This window comes from Equus quagga, chromosome 14 (assembly GCF_021613505.1).
Source record: "Equus quagga isolate Etosha38 chromosome 14, UCLA_HA_Equagga_1.0, whole genome shotgun sequence".
Classification (NCBI taxonomy): domain Eukaryota; kingdom Metazoa; phylum Chordata; class Mammalia; order Perissodactyla; family Equidae; genus Equus; species Equus quagga.
This window is the reverse complement of record NC_060280.1, coordinates 73,548,003-73,567,732: the sequence shown is the minus strand read 5'-3', so window position 1 is coordinate 73,567,732 and position 19,730 is coordinate 73,548,003.

The window sequence follows — 19,730 nt, the reverse complement described above, 5'->3', positions numbered from 1 at the left end:
GAGGCAACCTGGGTGTCCATTGCGAAGGGAACAGACAGTAAATTGTGGTAACCACAAACAATGAAACACTGTGCAGTGATAAGAAGGAATGAAATAGATCCACTTAAAGCAAGATGGATAGGGCTCTAAAATGGAGTGGGGATGGGGAGGAGAGATTTATAAGACAATACCATTTCCATAACTTTTAAAAAGGCAAAAAGCAACACCACATGTATTTGAAGGATATTCATGCGGGTGGATAAACTTATGGAAGGTGGATTAGTGGGGCTACACCATACGCCCTCTTCAGGGCCAGTGCACCCATTCCCCAGCTGCTGGGGATATTAGTGCCAAGGCTCAAGGCTCTGTCCCTCAGGGGAACTGCCTCACCTAAGGTTATGCCCCTTCAAGGGGAAGTGGTCAATGGCTGGCTGATGCAGTGCTATAAAAGGCACAGTCCCCCGTGCTTCAGTTTGGGAAAACTCGAAAGGCTCATGTGAGGTCCAGAGCTTTCGAGGGCTCAGCTGAGTCCTCAGTTGTAACCATGGTGGGGATCAGCTTCACCTTCAGCCCCATCCTAGCATCCTCACTTCCTTACATGTGTATATCCTGAGTACATGTGTACTCCTAAAGAAACCTGCAGGCAGCGCTCATCTCAGAACTTACTTCCAGAGAGCCCTATCTAAGGAATACAGTAAATAATCAAGAGTGGAAGCCCTGAGCATGGAAAGGGGACAGAATGGGGATGGGGGAACAGAAGGAGAAAATAAGAATTCAGTAAATCAATGAGAGGTCTCACTGGACCAGTGATGACAGTATACCGTGAAATTAGGAGTAAGATGAACCCAATTATGTGCACCCAAAGTCCAAAATGTAAAACAAGAAAATCGAGAACTTGACATCTACCTGTGGACAGTACGCAAGCTGTCCCCTTCCTTGTTCTCTTTGCTCTGTAACTAAACACCAGTTAATCGTCTGGCTACAGGCCAGTGGTGAGCAAGGAATGGACTCAGAAAAAGCACAGGGAGAAAAATGGGCAAGAACTTACATTTTCTTACCCTTATAATCAGACATCCTGAAGAATCAGGAAGCCAGGGACCCTCTTTGGCCCAAGTCTATCCTTGATGCAAGGAGCTGTAAGACATAGTTATATGCCTCATGGCACAGGAGGGTGGAAGTAAAAGGGTGTGGTGTATGTGTGTGGTGTAGTGTGTGTGTGTGAGAGAGAGAGAGAGGCAGAGAAGCAGACTAAGAGACTAAGACAGAGAGTGTGCTTCCGCCTCAAGCATGGAACAGCGCAAGATTCAACAGAGAGATAAATCCTGTTCTTTCCATTCACTCCAGCACCAGATGGAGTAAGACATCTTCATGGCATTTGTGGGACGGGATTACTCACATCTGCGAGAGCAGCTTTGTCTGCCTCTGAGCCGATGCCACACTGCCTTGGGCACCTTGCTCTGCCTTCTACTCCCCATCCTGCCAGCCTTTCCCCTCTAACTCTCCTGCTTGATATTCTTCTGTAACAGAAACTTGTTCACTTCCTTGGGCCCTGACCCAGCCCGTCTTCTCTCCACTCCCCTCTCCCCCAGTCTCCAGAGTCTTTTGCCCTCTTCAGGGTCTACATGGGCCTCTGGGTTAGCTTCACACACCCAGACACTGAGCAGATAAGGCTAAAGAGAGAGAAAAACGGATGCTTCTCTGTGCCTTGGGAAGAGGCTGTGTGATTTTTGGGAATGTCACTCAGTGGCTGGCCAGAAGCTGAAGTACCCAGAGTTCTCTCTCTCCATTCAAGGAAAAATAGAGGCACCATGTCTGAAGAAGCATAAATAAATCACAGCGTGAATTCATGCATTCACCCTTGCAATAAAAGCTCCTGCTATGTGGTATGTAAGTATGTTTGGAAGCCAGGGGCCTTGCAGGAGTAAGACGCAATCCTTGGTCTCTAGGAGCTTCCAGTCTGGTGAAAAGGGAAAACTTGCGCACGGACATCTGTGATGTCAACTGTAACATGGTCAGGGCAATAAGAAGCCTATCCCCATATGTTCTGGGTGTTCAGAGCAGGGAAGCTCACATTAGAAGGAAGAATCAAAGGTTTCCTGGGTCATACAACTTTTGAGATGCACTGCAATTGATGATTGAATTTGTTGTTAGTATGCTTTTTAAATTAATTTTAATGCATTTGAAAAATACATTGAATAACATAAAAAAGAAAAGATGATTAATAATCCTACTGCTTTTAAAAAAAAAACTGTAGGAAGGAAGAAATCAATATTCCCCTTTCACCCATCCCATTCCATCCCCCCAAAGTAACTACTTTAACAGTTTGGTATGTGTTAGCTGTAATCTTTGGACAGAAATGAGTTGAACAGAAAGAGAAGAAGACAGGGATCACAGGTAAAGAACAGGAGGTGAGAAGAGAAAAAGCCAGGTGTGTGCCTGGAGTGGATGGCTAAAGTAGAAGATGATGGGAGACGACACTGTAAGAGGAGGCTGGAGCCACATCACAGAAGATACTAAATGTAGGTCTTTGGTATGTTGGACATTTTCAATAGGCAATGTCACATAAGAAATGGTTGAACGAATTAGGGATTTTTAACTAGAAGAAGAGACGATCTAGGAGACATATGGAAGCCATAATGCAATTATATAAAATGCTGTCATGTGGAAGGGAGATTAGGCTTTTAATTTGAGGATCCATAGGTCAGAATCTAGGTCACTAATGAAGTTTCAGGAGGGGTACTTCAGTTCTATGTAGGAAAGAACTTTCTAACAAACAGACCTGTGCAGTAATGGAATGGACGAGCTGGTAAGGAAGTAAGCTCTTCACTGGAGACGCTCAGGCACAGGCCCAGTGACCAACGGTCCAGCGGTGAGAAGATTCCTGCATCAGGCAGGGAGCTGGTCCAAAGAACCTGTAAAGTCTTCTCTAATGTTAAGATTCCACAGTAAAATGGGGAAGTAGTGAAGGATCTTCGTGTGTGAGGTAGTGAAGGAGTTATATAATTAGAGCTGTGCTTCAGAAAGATCAATCTGGCAGATTGGGTCAAAGTAAAACAACCTTAACACAGATGAGCATGAGGCTGACAGAGCAGCTCAATCAAAAGCAATGAGGACTCTGGCTAAACGTGGTGGATTAGACATGCTTGTTTATCCATACTCCCTCATAAAATCCAACTAAAATGACAGTAAAGGAATAAAAAGAATATGAAACCACAAAAATTAAGACTGTGGAAGAGGAGATAAAAGCAGACGGGAGATGTCAACAAAATCTGACTTGGAATTGGAAGCCCCAGGTGCCTCTAAAGGCGGAGAACCTGAGTGAGGCTGGAAACGGCAGCCAGGTAGCCGTCCAAAAACTGACTCCCCAAATCCTAGCAGATGACAGGATCTCCCTGGAGGGGGTCCACGTGCAGGGACAATTGTCACAGCTGAAGGTGGAGGTGAGGCACCATTCTGAAACCAGGGGGATTAAGGGAAAGATTACATACTGAATGGTGAGATCCACGGTCCCCTTCCCTGGCTAGGCTCCCAAAATGCCAGCAGCCAGGCTTATGCTCACCTCCTCAGACAGAAAACTAGAGAATTCTTCTCTTGGGAAACTTACAGGCTCAAGAGAAAAGACTAACCAACACCGATGTCCAGGGCCTCCTAACTAAATGGCCAAATGCCTGCCCAATCACTCTGCCACGAGGCCCACTAGTCACCAAGACCAAGGCCCTCTCCTGCTCTCCCTCTCTCTGTCTCTCTCACATACACACACAGAATCTCTATCTGATCTTCAGGGCATCATTTTTAAATACTAATGCCAGGCAATAATTACTGAATATTTGAGGGAAATCTCTAACATGAAAGACCTAGAGGTCAAAATAAAGGAACTTTGAAGAAACAGACAAGGGAGAAAGAAAATGAAACTTAAAAATATAATATTAAAACTTAAGAGAATCAAGAGATGACATCGTACTCATTAAAAGAATAGGATGTTATAAAAAAAAAAAAAGAACAGAGAACAAGAAAGACCTTTTAAATATTAAAATAAAATACCCCAAATAAAATATTAAATAGAAAAACTGGAAAAGAGCTGAGAAGATCTCACAGAAAATAGGACAAAAAAGAAAACAAAATGGCAAATAGAAGAAAGGGGATAGGAACATTTGAGGATCAATGTAGAAGGTCCAAAATCCAACGAATAAGAATTCCAGAAAGAGAGAAGAGAGAGAATTGATAGGAAGAAATTATCAAAGAAAAAATACAAGAACATTTCCAAGAACTAGAGACCACAATTCTCTAGGCTGAAGGGTCTACAGGTGCCCAGCACAATGAATGAAAAAGTGACCCCAAGGAATGAAAAAAGAAAATCCTATTCATGAAAGTATTATTCATAATAGTTAAAAAGTAGGAACAACCCAAATATCCATCAACTTATCAATGGGTAAACAAAATGTGGTATATCCATATAATGGAATATTATTTGGCAAAAGAAAGGAATGAAGTATTGAGACACGCTACAACATGGATGAACCTTGGAAACATTTTGCTAAGTCAAAGAAGCCAGCACAAAAGACCACATATTGTATGATTCCATTTAGATGAGATGTCCAGAACAGGGAAATCTATAGAGACAGAATGGAGGCTGGTGGTTGCCTAGGGCTGGGTTGGGGGGAGTGGTTGAAGGAAATTGCGGACTAACTGCTAACAGGTATGGGTTGGTTTCTTTTGGGGGTGATAAAATGTTCTAAAATTGATTGTTGTGACAATTGCACAACTCTGTGAATATACTAAAAACCATTGAGCTATACACTTTAAATGAGTGAATTGTTTGGTATATGAATATCAATAAAGCTGATATGTGAAAGAAAGAAAGAACTAAAGAAAGAAAGAACCAAAGGAAGAAAATTCTAAAAATTTCCAAAAATGAAAAAAGTTTTCATGCAAAGGAGTAGAAATCAGAACAGCACTGAACTTTTTGAAAATGGGCCTAGATACAAAAAAGATGGTGGAACAAAGTCTTCAAAGTTTTGAGTGAAAATGGCTTTTACCTAATATTTCTACACCTTGACAAATCAACTGTGAAGCTGAACAAAGACAGTTAGAAAAAGGCAAGTACTAAAATCTATTTACTTCTGTGAATCCTTTCCATGAAGGCTTATTGAAGATTTGAACATCGTCAGAACAGGCCGTAAACTAAGAAAGAGGAAGGCACAGGATCCAGGAAATAAGAGGCTCACACAGGAGAGGAACGAAAGGAATTCCCAAAACATTGACCCAAAGCAGTGCCACAGGCCTAGAGACCGACCAGTCCAGACTGGAGCAGGAAGAGAGATGATCTAGGTGGCATGTCCTCAGGAAAAACAAAACAAAACTGAACCGATATGGAACTGATAAAGTATCTGATATCCATGGCCAAATTGGAGGGAATTTACAGTTCTCCCAGAAAGTTTGGGGTTGAGTTGGTGACAGGTGCCTAAACTAGGCAAATTTAAAAAGCACCAATATTAACTAAAGAAATAAAACATACAAGAATGAAAATGTAATCACAGTACAGGACATGGATAGCTGCAAATAATATTTCCATAGTCATAAGACCATGAATACTGATAACCCATTTAACCAAAAATTATATAATAACGAAATTATAGTTATAATTATATTATAAGTCTCCTCCTCAAGGAAGGAGAAATACGTACATGTGTGTAGAATGTGTGTTAGAGAGTTAAATTACCATCTTTCAGAGGAAAAGGCAATAATGATGTCAAAGTCGGAGGGGGTGGAATCAAGTGTTAGAAGCTTGATGTTGTTTCGAAAATATGGACTAAATACTGTAAGAGAAATTAAATTGTAAAAAGCTAACGAGGCCCTGAGTTAGAGCAGTGGCTGGTGTGGACGAAAATGAGGAGACAGATTTGAGAGACGTGGAAGCTGGATTTGGGCACAGAGTGAATGTGGAGAGCGGAGGGGAGGGAAGCAGAAAGCAAACAAGATCACTGTACGGTTTGAGCCTGGGTTGGAATAACGGTGGTGCTTGGGAGCAGAGCTTGAGAAAGTTAGCTGCTAGTAAGGAAGATAAAGGCCACCTCAGCGGGGTTTTGTGCGCTGGGCTCTCTTGGGCTGCATCCCCTTTGGTGCCTCTGTGGCTCCCAATAGGACGGGATTCTGATTGCAGCTGTCTGACAAACAGAGGCTGAGAGGATCTTACATGTCTAAGATTCTGGCACCAGTGGGGGTCTTAGAAATCACTTCAATGAATTCCTCTAACCTTCAGTTAATCAAATCAAAGCCCAGAGGAATTAAAACCCAAGGGAGGAAACAGTTTCACCCAAGAGATGGTCAATAGCATTAAGAGCTTTAGAGAAAGTAAAGAAGTGAAGACCAAGAAAAGGCCCTTGGATTTGGCAATTAGGTGATCACTGGAAAAACAAGCTCCCTGGAGCGGAGGGGAGAACATGAGAGGGCGGGGCGTTAACATCACGTCGGGGCTGAGGCTGTGGAACCCATCTGACGGTGTCTAGACCTTAGTACGTGCTCCGTCAATATTAGTTCTTTCTTTTACAAGGAAAATGATGATTAAATGGGAAAAAATGGCTAGTAGCTTAGTGAGAATAACTCAGTACTTAAAGGTGTTTGGAGAAAAACATAGTGGACACTGCGCCAGACAGAAGTGAAGGCCTCAGCAAAGCAAATGACTGAAGGCGCAGAGAAGAGCAGCAGCTGGTGGACTCGAGAGCCGGAGAGCCTGACAGGGACGTTAACAAAAGATGGACCAGCAGTGACTGGTTCTGAAGAAGAGGACAATTTCAGGCTAAAGGAGAAGAGAAAAGGATGATGGGTGGATATCCAGATGAATTGTGAGTGGGAGGAAAGGGATAGTCAAAAAACGTCCATCAGATGATCTCTTTCTAAGGAAAACAGGAGGCATAATTATCGTCTGAAAGTAGCTATCTGAAGGTGGGCTGTGCGCTTGAAGGAGACGGCAAAGCTTTAGAACAGTGGGTCTCCACTGGGGATGACCCCCCCACCCCAGGAGACCTTGGCAATGTCCGGAGACATTTTTTTGTCTTCACAATGAGGGAGAAGGTGCTACTGGCATCTACTGGCATCTTGTGAGGTCAGGATGTTGCTAAACATCATACAATACACAGGACAGCTCCCCACAACACAGAATTATGCTGCCCAAAATGTTAATTGTGCCAAAGGTGAGAAATCACGCCTTAGAACAACTACTGATGGAATTTCACAAAGAAGTCAACAAGAAATGGGTAGGAGGATTGCTCAGCAGCTGCACAGGCCTACCCACATTTAAAGAGCATAAATTTGTAGTGAATCCAATTGGTATGGTCTTTTGAAGTTTTCTAGTTACATTAAGCAGAGAAAGCTTATATAAATAGAATGTCTCATTTTGAAGGGTTTTACAAACATTTGTCATGAAGCAATTACTGAAGGTATAAATAACTAACATTTATTACCTTAAACAAATCTTTGAGGTAGGTCACTTTTTTCTGGTTTTCCATATGAGGAAACAAAAACACAGAGAGGTTAAGTAACTTGCCCAAAGTCACAGAGCCAGTACAGGGTAGAGAAAGGATTTAAACCCAGGCAGTTTGACATGAGTATCTGTATTCTTATCAGGATGCCATGCCACATTTAGGTGACCTCTAAAATTGCTTCCATTTCTCATTTTGACCCCCTTCAAATAACCTCTCAATTCTGGAATGTGGGTGTCCTAGCAGAGGCATTTCTTTTGACAGCTCTGCACTATACATATCTCTTCCCTTTAATATACAGGATCCAGTCTTGATTTCAACAACCCAAATTCTTGATGCTAAGGGCTAGGAAGGTGGTTAAGTTTTCCTTAGAGAGAAATCAAGTATTTGGTATATGACCTCTGAGATAACTTTTAATGAAATCAGCAACCTAACCCCTTAGAAATTCTGCAAATGGCCAGTCTGTTTTATGAACCAGTGTGTTGGCCACGCCCCTCTCTCTGAGATTGCAGAGTGACTTTGTGCCTCTGAGCATTTCGCATTCTATCTGTAAAGGCCTTTTTGACCGTCAGCCCCTAATCCTATGCTCTGCTCCGCCTAGGTTTGGAATTCTCAACCTCCTGGGGTGGCATTCAGGACTTTGCAGAAGCACTGCTAAGATTCTACCCTACACGTGCATTGATTCAAGGGGAGCTCAGGCAAACCTCACGGAGGGCCTCCGATTGATGCTGTTATGAGAAATGCCCAAGAAACCGATGGGGATTAGACGCTTCAAAACATCATTAATCCATCCTCAGAACCCATTTGACTTTAGACCCAGCTCTGGCACCTGACAGCAAGAAGGCTGTAGGCTTGAGACCTCCTGCCTATGTGAAAGGCAAGGCTGCTGTACTAGGAAATGGAGAAGCAAACAGCTGACCTGAAGGACACTGAGATGAGAAGCAGCTAGGAGGGGGCCCAGGGACCAGGATAGGATAGCCGGCAGAGAAAGACTGCATCCTTGCTCTGACTCCGTCATTCCTCTCCCCAGCCTCTCTCAGCCCTGTCTCTAAGGTCAAGGGACTCATAGAAGCCTCCAGGCTTCCCATGAGCCAGCTCGCTCCTTAATCTCCAGCTCCCCTCCTAATTCCTTTATCTGGCTGCTTATGTTCTCTGCTCCCTCAGTGGCCTTAGGCTATGCTCCATGCTAGCTGCCCTAATAACATTCCCTCCGCATCCTCCACGTCACCTATTTTCCTTGTGCTCCCAGAAAGTCTTTATCGATAACACATTGACATATGAAAAAGACAGGACCAGGACTGAAGAATGTTTTTATTTCTGTTTTAATTACTAAATTTAGTTTTTTCCCCTGATCTTGATTCTGGTTCTTAAATACTTAATTGCTACAGCTTATTCTTCAAATCACTTTTTATATTTCCCCAACAATTCACATCTGGTAATTCCCATCGCTCTATAGCTAGGATAAATTCATCAAGCTTTAAACACTAGGAGCTTCAGTTGACCCTCACCGAGTAATAAAGATTTGGGATTTGGGGACTAGAGCATGATGGGGTGTGGGGTAGGTTACATATCTCATTCAGAGAAAGTGGTTCCACTCAATCTGGTCTTGTAGCCCTTACCCTTAGAAAAGTCTCCTTTTGTCTGACTTACATGTATCATTGCTTTTGTGCTCTCCATCCTAGGAAGAATCAAATTTGCATCATCGTACCCCTCTGGTGAGTGTCTCACAGTTCTTTAAAATAATCATCATCCCATTTTTCTCGTGCTGTGGTAAGGGGATCTGGGATAGGGAGCAAAATTCAGCTGTTCTGACAGATGAGGAAGCTGACGTTAAAGGGAGTAAGGAGGCTTTATCAGAGTCATGTACCTGAGAGAAAGGGCCAAGAATAGACCCAGATGCTCTGATCCTCAAACCTCTGCACCTCCCATTGCTATACGCAGAGCAGGGGGTTCTCCCCTTCTGAGCCTCCACATGGATCTCTGGGCCACTGCCAAGTGTCATTCCTGATGTCATTCCCTTTCTCCAGTCTACCCCCTCCAGTATCTCAACAGTAAAGTTAGTTTGTCTTTGATGTTAACTCCCAGTTATCAGCCCTGCCCAGGCCCCTCTCTTGACCAAGGAGTCCGCTTTCATCAACATCTCGTGTTGGCTGATTTCTGATAAGGACATAGCTGTGCATCGCTGAAGCTGCCTGACATCTTGATTGTCTGTCAGGATGGTCCAAATTGACTTCTACCAGGATCTGAGGAACGCTGATGCAGCCAGGGCTCCTCTGAGGTGAAAGATAGAGTCCCCAGGGTGCCACCACAATGTGTCTTTAAATTATTTTGACTTTAAACAAGTGATCTGTTTAGACCCTTAGACCAAGTAAGTGACGAGAGAGAGAATCTCTTCTGCTCTTCCTTCTATGAGCTTTGTTCCTTGTCTAAAGAAAAGAAGAACATGTAGGAGCCTACGTGACCCACTGTTTCAGTGACCTGGAGAAGAGGTGTCACCTGCCAGGTCAGCCTCTCATCTAGCTGTCATGCTAGGCTTCTTGGGACACTTCTGATGCACTTCTGATCACCTAGAACAGTGAATGCATCTTGGAGGTGCCCAATAAGAATTTGCTGAATAAATTTTTAAGAAGTTCTAATGTCCTTGGGGGCCAGTCCCGTGGCTGAGTGGTTACATTCATGCACTCTGCTTCAGTGGCCCAGGGTTTCATCGGTTTGGGTCCTGGGCGTGGACGTGGCACCCTTTACCAGGTCATGCTGAGGTAGCATCCCACATAGAAGAACTAGAAGGATTTACCACTAGGATATACAACTACGTACCGGGCCGAGGGGCTTTGGGGAGAAGAAGAAAAAAAAGAAGATTGGCAACAGATGTTAGCTCAGGTGCCAATCCTTAGAAAAAAAAAACGGAAAGTTTTAATGTTCTACAATATCTCTTCAGTATTTAGATTACCCTCACTCTGGAGTAGATAGAGGCTAAAAGTGACAGAAAAGAAACTAAAATGAGTTTGGCACAGAGACTGAGTAAGCTGTGTCTAAACAGGAGATAGAAATCGTGTCCTCTCTTAGCGCCCCAGATTCTCCATGTGAAACGACTCAGGAGATAACATTGGCAGACAGAAGAGAATAAAACTTATTTCCAAGACTCCCAAACCAGTGAAAGTGTTCCATCTCCGTGATCCAAAGAACATCTAGGCCTATTTCTGACCAAAAGAAAGAGATAAAAATTCCTTCTCAAGAAACTCACATTTTTGCAGAGCTGAAGAACTTGCTGTTTTACAGCTTTGGCTAAACAACACTAGCTCGATTATCAAATATTAGAATTGGGGGAAACAAGCATTGATGCAAATAAAAGAATATTCTGCTGCTGATTTAAAGACAAGTGAATCGCTAAATATTTTTATTAGCAGCAAATTTGCTGCTTGCTGGAACTAATTTCACGCCCTGTAGATATGGTGCTTAAGTTGGAAATGGCGTTAAATTGCTCTCTCCTTGAGGCGGGTAAGGCTTCTGGTGGCAATAACCGCTAGATGGCACAGACAAGGTAGCTCTTCTGAGATAGGCAGCTTTGGAGCCAATCATAGGGAAGTCCAGAGGAAGTCCCGCCCTACATTTCCCCTCCTCCTTCCAAAGAAATGTATGTCTCTCAAATATCCAAACCTTTTAAAAAGGGAGTTGCCTAGAAAGGACCTAAGATTCTTGAATTTCTCAATTCAATCTTTTCTCTAAACTCACATCACACTTGTAGTTAGTACATGCAATTTGTCAATCAATTGTAACATACAATTTCTGCACATTAGTCTTATCTTCAACTACACCATATAGGTCCTAGAAAGGAAAGATTACATTTTATCGCCAGAATGGGAACCAAAGTGAGCCAATGGGTACAACTTGCTGGTCTGCGAGCTGGGATAGAAGAATTGAGGCAAAGATGGTAGCACAAAGTTAGACAAAGGTCTAAAAAAGGTTAGACCAAGGGGGAACAGAAAATGCAGAGGTACGGGCAAACCGGGGAAGTGAAATCATGTGAGCAATCCAGAGCAGACGCCGGGCCGGCTCTGAGGTCAGGGAGTTGCTGTGGCTCAGAAGTGGGAGCCAAAGGACACATTAAATAGTAAAGGTCAGAGCAAGCTGAGGGGGAACCAATAGACCAAAAGAATGCAGAACGCAAATGCTCAAGGAAAGAAGACAAGAGGCTGAAAGGTCAGGCAACGTGTAGTCAGTCAGGAAATACGTAGAAGCTGAAGAAGTAGGAGCAAAACACACACACAAAGATTGAGGTGCTCATTAAACAGAAGCTTAATGGGCGGTTAATGCTAGAGCCCACATGGGTTCACTAAGAATAAGTTTTGCCACATTGAACTCATTTTCCTGGGCAGCAGAGTTGTGATGTTGGTATATTGGAGCATGCTACTTACTCTCTTGCTTAAAGACTTCTGATTTAGCTAAACTTTTCACAGACAGGATAAAGCCTAAAGTCCTTAGCATGGCATTCAAGACCCTTTGCACGCTGTCTCACTTCTTGCCGCTCATTTCCCCGAACCTGGTACTCCATCCACATTAGAGTATTTGCTGTTCCTGAACCATTCTGAAGACATTCACTCCTCCACGGTTGGCTTATCCTGTTTCTTCACTCTGGGATATCTTTCCATCTCCATTCTCCACTTACCTTGCAAAAGTCCTGCATATCTTTCAAGGCCCTGTTAAGATGTCACTTCTTTTGTGAAGTCCTCCTTTCTCTTTTTTCCCATAAAGAAGTAATCTCCACTTTTCTGGGTTCTCTATATACTTTGTTTATACTGCTAATATATAATGTGATACAATATACACAGTATATTATCTGTTATATTTTATATTGAAAATACATATATACTCCATACAAATTAGAAGTAATGCATAGTTAATTACATACGTATTGGTTTGGAGCTGGGGTATACATGTCTGTCATCTCTGCTAATTGTGAGCTCTTTAAAACAAGAATGATATCTTGACCATTTTTGTATCCTCAGCACCTAACATAGAACCGAGCAGGTAGGCGGTCAACAATAAACATGTATTGATTCCAATGGGAGGAAATGCCAAACGCAATGGATCTTCAAAGTTATCATTATGAATAATGTGTTAAAATGGGTCATTAGGCAAAACTAAAGCTGTCTGAACACAAACCCAGAGTGGAAGGAGGTCTTCAATGCTACCAAGTTCTATCCTAGACATTTTTATTAGTGACTTGGATTAAAACATACAAAGGTTGGGGCCGGCATAGTGGTTAAAGTTTGGCATGCTTGGCTTCAGAGGTCTGGGTTTGTGGGTTTGGAGCCCAGGCAGGGACCTATACCACTTGGAAGCCACACTGTGGTGGCAACTCACAAATACAGTAGAGGATGATTGGAACAGATGTCAGCTCAGGGCTAATCTTCCTCAAGCCAAAAAAAAAAGAGAGAGGAAGACTGGCAACAGATGTTAGCTCAGGGCTAATCTTCCTCAGCAAAAAAAAAAAAAAAAAAAAAAAAAACCATACAAAGAATGTTTATCAAATGTGCAAGGAGACCCACTAATATCATTGGAAAGAGAATCAAGACTTTAAAGATGAATCTAATAGGCTGGAATCTAGTAATCTAGAAAACTGACAAAGTAAAATTTAAATAAATGTAAAGTCCTATATTTAACTTTCAAAAATTAATTGTGCATACTGAGTATGGTGAAGATTTTGCTTGGCAGTAATTAATGTGCAGAAGAGTTAGAAGCTTCAGTTAATCAAAAGCCTTAAAAGCTTTTGTGAGATGTGGCCAGTTATGAACTAAGGACACGTGAGCCCCTGATGGTCATAGAGTGTCCAGCTCAAAAGAAGCAGTTATAGCATTGCTCTACTCCATTCCTTTTGAGCTTTTTTGAAGTATTATGAGCAATTCTAGTGCCAGATTCTAAAAGATGCTTTAATAAACCACCGTTCCTCCAGATAGCTGTCACCAGGATGGTAAAGTCTAGAAACGATGAAATAACGAACGAGGGGACTCTGTGTGTGCTTAAGCTGGAAACTGAAAACTAAGAGAAGGTTTCTTTGGTATCTTCAAATATTTTTAAAGTGGGCTTTTGTGTGTTGCTACAAATGGCAAAGCTATACCGAATGAGAAGGAATTATGAAGAGGCAAGAGTTTGCCTCCATGTAAGAAAGAACTTTCTAAGATTTATAGCCATCCTTCTATGAAGTGGACAGCTTTGGGAGGTTGAGAGCTCCACAGCCTTGAACATATTCAAGCAGAGGTCAGATAACTAGATATATATCTATAAGAGATTTATGGAGGAGATTTTTTTATGTATATACAAAGTATAAATACCTCCCCTTGTTAAGTCTTTCAGTGGCTCACCACAAACTGCAGGATAATGTCTAAATTCCTTATCATGTCATGCAAGTGCTGCATGACACAGATCCCAGGGACCCCCTCACTTCTTCTGCCCTTCCGCCTCCCACGCCTTCAGCCCCAGCACACTGCATATCACAGACACTCTGAAATCCTTGTTGGTCACCTGTTTTGCTATTCCCTCTCATACGGCTAGATATTCGAATGTGCTGTTCCTTGTGCCTGGGACCCCTTCCCTCTTACTCTCTGTGGCTGATCTCCAGTCATCCATAAAGGCCCTGTTCAAGTGTCACCTTGGAAACCTGCCCTGCTCCTCTCATTCCTGCCCTGTACTCAGGAAGCACCCGAGATTTACCTCGGACGTAGCCTTTATTACGTCGGGTTTTCTTGTTTGTCTCGAGCAGTAGAATGTGAACAATTTGAAGAAAGGAACTCTATCTTATCTCCACAGCCCCCATTTCTAGAACACCGCCTGGTGGATGGCAGAGGCTCAGTTTTTGAAGTGAATTGCAGCAGGTCTTTATTCCTTTGGTCAAAACATGACCAAGCAGTCAGACAGAATCTAGAGTTTACTAAATGTTTACTAAATGGGCAATCACCTCCAGCAACACAGGGTTTGGGGAAATGACCAATTCAGGAGAAGCCATCCTTCTCAACCAGGGACTATCTAAACAATTACACACTGGGCTTCCTTTTTCTTTAAGGAATCTGGCTTCATTCTCTTCACTCCTCAAGCCCCTTGCTCCTTGTCACTCCCCTCCTTCATTCTCCTCATGCCCCACCTGCATGCTCCCTGACTCCCCTTTTCTCAATCAGGGGAACGTGTTGTCAAAGCAATCAAAGAAGCAATTCTATTTATTGTTTATTTATTAGAAAAATTTAAATTACATCTAAGGGCCTCTGAGTTCATGTGTTATTATTTTGCATTAAGGATAGTTTGGCCTGGTACCCCAAAGGTTAGCAAAACAGGGTTCTGGGGCAGAAAGCACTGGAACTGAAATCTCCAGAGCTTCTTTTCCTCCTTATGGACAGGAGCCCTCACCAATAAAACATGTGTGGTATTTGTGAGACTGCACTCTCAGGCTGGGCTATACCTAGGTATTTGTGTGCTTCTAAGAGAATTATACTCCTAATCCTGATTTAGCTCTGAGATCTCCTTCGTAAGTATTTGGTCTTTCAATCCCAGAACACAGCACCAATCTATAAAAAGCCTTTCAATTTGAGCAGCTGAGAGCTTAAATAAGATTTGTACCCATATTTAAAAATCCCTCAATTCTAGGTCTGATCATCTCCTCTCACTCACTCAGAGCTCCAGAACTGCGGCTACACTGCCGACTGTGTCAGCTTGACCCCGTTCTGAAATACCCTGATAGAACAGACCGCAAGTGCTCAGTGGTGTGACCCAAGCTGAACTGGAGCATTTTTCAGCTGCTTTCTGGGCACAGCGAACTTCACATCTTGCAAGGAGGCGTGGGGCTCAGGCCTGTCAGGGGCTGTAACAATGCCTCAAGACATCTGCTAAACCAGAAACCCCACGGTTCTTCTAATGCTCTCACACTTTCCCACAAAGCCTCATGAGTTTCCTCCCCCTACCCACCAAATGTTCCCGTATAGGCTCCAGCTGAGTCTTGCCATATATATCTTCCCAGCAGCTGCCTGGTGTTGTGCCTCTCGGGCTGCTGTCCTCTCCTTCTTCACCAGAGTTGAGAAAATCAGAATTCGCGGAATCCTTCTCTTGCCAGACACTTTATATCAGCTCTCCAGAAAGGATGGCTGGATTGCAAACTCGGCGCTGGGCAGGGCCAGTGGTGACAGATTCTCTTGCTGTTGGATGCTGCGTATCCTCCTCCTAGTCTGAGGACAAAGGGATATGAAACTCCACCTTATCATCACCCTTGGTACTCTCCAGGGGAGGATGTCATTTTCCAAAGAACAAAGAAATCCCACCCGCCCGACAGATGAGGGGAGATGAAATGAGCCTTCTCACTCCACATACTGGGAAGGAATCACCAAAAGCTGACTGTTACTGGCTTGGTACTATGGGAAGAGGGCCCCATTCTGACCATAGACTCCCTAACTGGTATTTGGCACTCATTATGGCTTTTTGTTTTTCCTTTTTGTGGCAAGTCAGATCATGTCACTCTGTGCAAAAATCGTCCAGTAGCTTCCCATGTCACTCAGAAGAAAGCTCAAGCCCTACAAGGCCCCTGTGGACCCCCTTCTCCCGCTCCAGCCACACTGGCCCCTTTGTTCTTCTTGGAATATACCTGCCACCTCCCCTCTCAGGGCCTTGGTGCTTGCTTGGCCCTTGGCTCTTCACTCTCTCACTTCCTTCAGGTCACTGCTGTCACCTCATCAGAGAGGTCTTTCTCCATGACCCTATATAAAATAATACCCCCCACCTTACATGCCCCTTCGTCATTCTTTATCCCTTTACCCCACTTATCTTCTTCACAGCACGTGCAACCAGTAGATATTTTATATATTTATTGATTGATTATCTGGCTCCTTCCACTAGAATGTAAGTTCCATGAGAGAAGGGACTGTTTTGTTCATTCGTTAGCCCACTTTCCAGAACAGTGTAAAGCACACAGTAACACAGTATAAATATTGTCAAATGAGGGGCCAGCCCAGTGGTGTAGTGGTTAAGTTTGTGCGCTCCCCTTCCCTGGCCCAGGGTTCATGGGTTCAGATCCTGGGCGCAGACCTACACACCACTCATCAAATCACGCTGTAGCAGTGTCCCATACCCAAAATAGAGGACGATTGGCACAGATGTTAGCTCAGGGCCAATCTTCCTCACACACACGCACATGCACACAAATAAATAAATAAATGTTGTCAGGTGAATGAGCAAATGAGGAATGCATGGCCCTACTCTTGGACTTCCATAGTAATGACATGTGATTACATGTCCTGAGCAAATAAGGAGGCGGTGTCTGCTCAGGAAATGAAGCCCTCTGCCTTCTATTATGCTGGTCAGAAAACAGAGGGCTAAAAGTTGAACCTAGGATTCACGTAAACCAGCTACTCCCCTATTTGCCAGAACCACAGCTTTTCACATGATGATGAGCATAATCAGAGTTCGACTCCCTCTTTGCCCACCAGCCTTTTTCTATTCTTCTGCTTAAAACATAGCTGAAAGACCTTTCCTGCTATCAAATAAGCCAAAGGAACCCAACCTTCTGGCGGCTGAGTACCCTAAAACATTTAAATAGTAAGTTAATTTACCTTAACTTGATCCTTCTTAATGTTAAAGAAGACCAAGTTCTTCCTTGTTTGGGCAACATAGCCCTTTCAGAGAACAGAGAAAAAACCTGGCTCCCAGTTGTTGAGCCAACAGGTTGAATTTTCTCTGAAGGACATTCTGATTTGTAAGAACTGGAAAATAATTCAGAAATCAAAAGCACGTTACTTGTCTCATCCATTTCTGAGTCCCATCAAGGAGGGGACTCTCCCCCTTCTCAGAACCTGGGGAGCCAGAAGCTTTCACAGGACACAATGCTGCAACAGGACTGAAGGCAGCCGTCCAGGTTTACTTCCTGTTCTATTGTCTTCCTCTGTCAGCTCCCTCATCTCCCAGAATTCAGGCTTAATAATTTACAGCAGAAAGGCATTTAATAAATAAGCGGCCAGATTGGAGCTGTCAGCTCCACACAATGGACTGTTTGCGTCTTCTGCTCAGCATCAGCACCCGCTCTCCAAGCTTGCTTCAGCTAAAACAATCCCATTTGCTATTTTCATAAAATTAGCTCCTCTGCAGTTTCTATTAATCAGAACATTCTTTGGAGAGAATTATACTGGGATTTCATCACCATCCGAGTTCAACCGTTATGTGAATCTGATGAATTTTTATCACCTCTATGAGCGGCAGAGAAGATAAAAAACTTGGATGGGCTGATGTAAGTGGGCAAAGACCTCTCCCCTCATGTCAGCTGAGGTCTTATGGACCTGAAAACCTAGATCAGTCTCCCCCACCACACATCTGAGCAGCTTTCTCCCCAAAGCACATCTCCTTTGATATATCTATAATTCCGAGTCTTCTTGGGGTCACGGACTCTTAAAAATCCTATGAAAGCTATGGATAGTCTCCCCAGAAAAGCCCACATATACACGTATACACTAACCCTTACCACTCAGTAGGCCTCCCTCTCCACACGTGCGACCCAGCCATAGACTCCAGAGTACAAACTGCGTCCTGTGCCTTTCTAATCATCCTCACCTGCGTCAAGAACCTTAGACTGGAATAGCAAGTCAGCCAACTCTGAATTCCTTTGTCGAAGGAGAAAGAGATTTTTTTAAAAGAGAGAAAGAGCATAAAAGTGAGAAAGTTTTTCATAATGGCCATAAACCTTTTGAGAAATGATGAAAACGGAAAACGAAAGATGACTCATATTGGCTGAAATCATGAAAGTCCAAGTATTTGCGCTGTATTTGTTGGGGTGAGACATGAGATCAATATTAGGAGAGTCTTTGATGAATTCTCTTTGTCCCCAGACTACATAACACCTATCCCATCCTAAGTAAGATAAGCTCTACATAAGGAAAGACACATCATGCTTGAAGAAACCTCGGACCAATGGAACCAGAGTTCTAGTACCAGCTCTGCCCGCTGACTACGTGATTTTAGGCAAGAAGTAACTTATTTCTATCAAAGTAAGATGTTTTTATTAACACCACATGATTTCCAAAGCCTGTTTCAGTTCCAACATTCCATGGGACCTGATTCATTAGAGACCTCTAAGATAGTAGTGATCAGAACTTTTCCTTAAAAGCCCAATAGTAACTATTTTAAGTCTCTGTATTAACTACTCAACTCTGCTGTTGTAAAGTGAAAAGAGCCATAGACAACATGTAAACAAATAAGTGGGCCTGTGCTCCAGTAAAACTTGACAGATGGACGCTGAGAATTTCATATAATTTTCACATTTTTCCTCTTTTGATTTTTTCCAACTATTTAAAAATATAAAAATAATTCTCAGCTTGCAGGTCATACAAAAAATAGATGGCAGGCCAGATTGGGTCCACAGGCCAGTTTGCTGACCCCTGGTCTATAGCATCAAGTACATATTCTAATCTGAAAAATCATGGTAGTAATTCTGGGTGACCTTGGAAGGCCAGTAACTTGGCTCCAACTACTGACAGTAGTACTGGGGGGCAAGTTTTGTTTACCCAGTTCCGCATTAGCAGAATAGAGCCATGGCAGCTTTTGAGCCTCAGTTAATAGGCAACAATTACTGAAGTTTTTGGTACATTTTCAGACCTCCAGAAATGCTAAAATAATCACACATGAGAAGATGTACACAAAAAATTCAAGGCTCTCTGGCAGAAAAAGTTTTGGTAACTATAAAACGAACAAGAAAACTTTGTCTTTTCTTGAAATCATTCCTTGCACTCCATAACCCAATTGACCTCTTTTGCTCCCCTACCTCTATCAGGCAGTATAACAGATGATTTCACACATTTGAGAAAGGGGAAATTAAACCCTGGTTTTTATGATTGTTGTTGCTTGGAATTTGTTGTTTGTTTAGGAGAAAAGAAAATTGTAATTGAAGTGATATGTGTACATATATGGCACCTATGTACTTTCCACAAGTACAATATGAGTGATACATATATGGCAGAGCTGTGGAGCAATATGGAGAGGCACTGTATAACACTTGGCATACAGAAGACAATTTTTAAAAAGAGGACTGGATAGTCAAGTAACCAATCTTTCCTAGAGTGAACTTCGATTAAGAGATGGCAAAAGATATGTGCTCTGCTGACAGCACTTCTCCTAATGCCAATGACAGGGTAAAATTCATTATTTCATCAAACTAACAGCTCCTCCCAGATAAGGGATGAGACAGAGGTGGCTTGAGGGGAGGGTCCCTTCTAATGAGAGAGAAAACCCCAAATGTTATATCCATTCAGG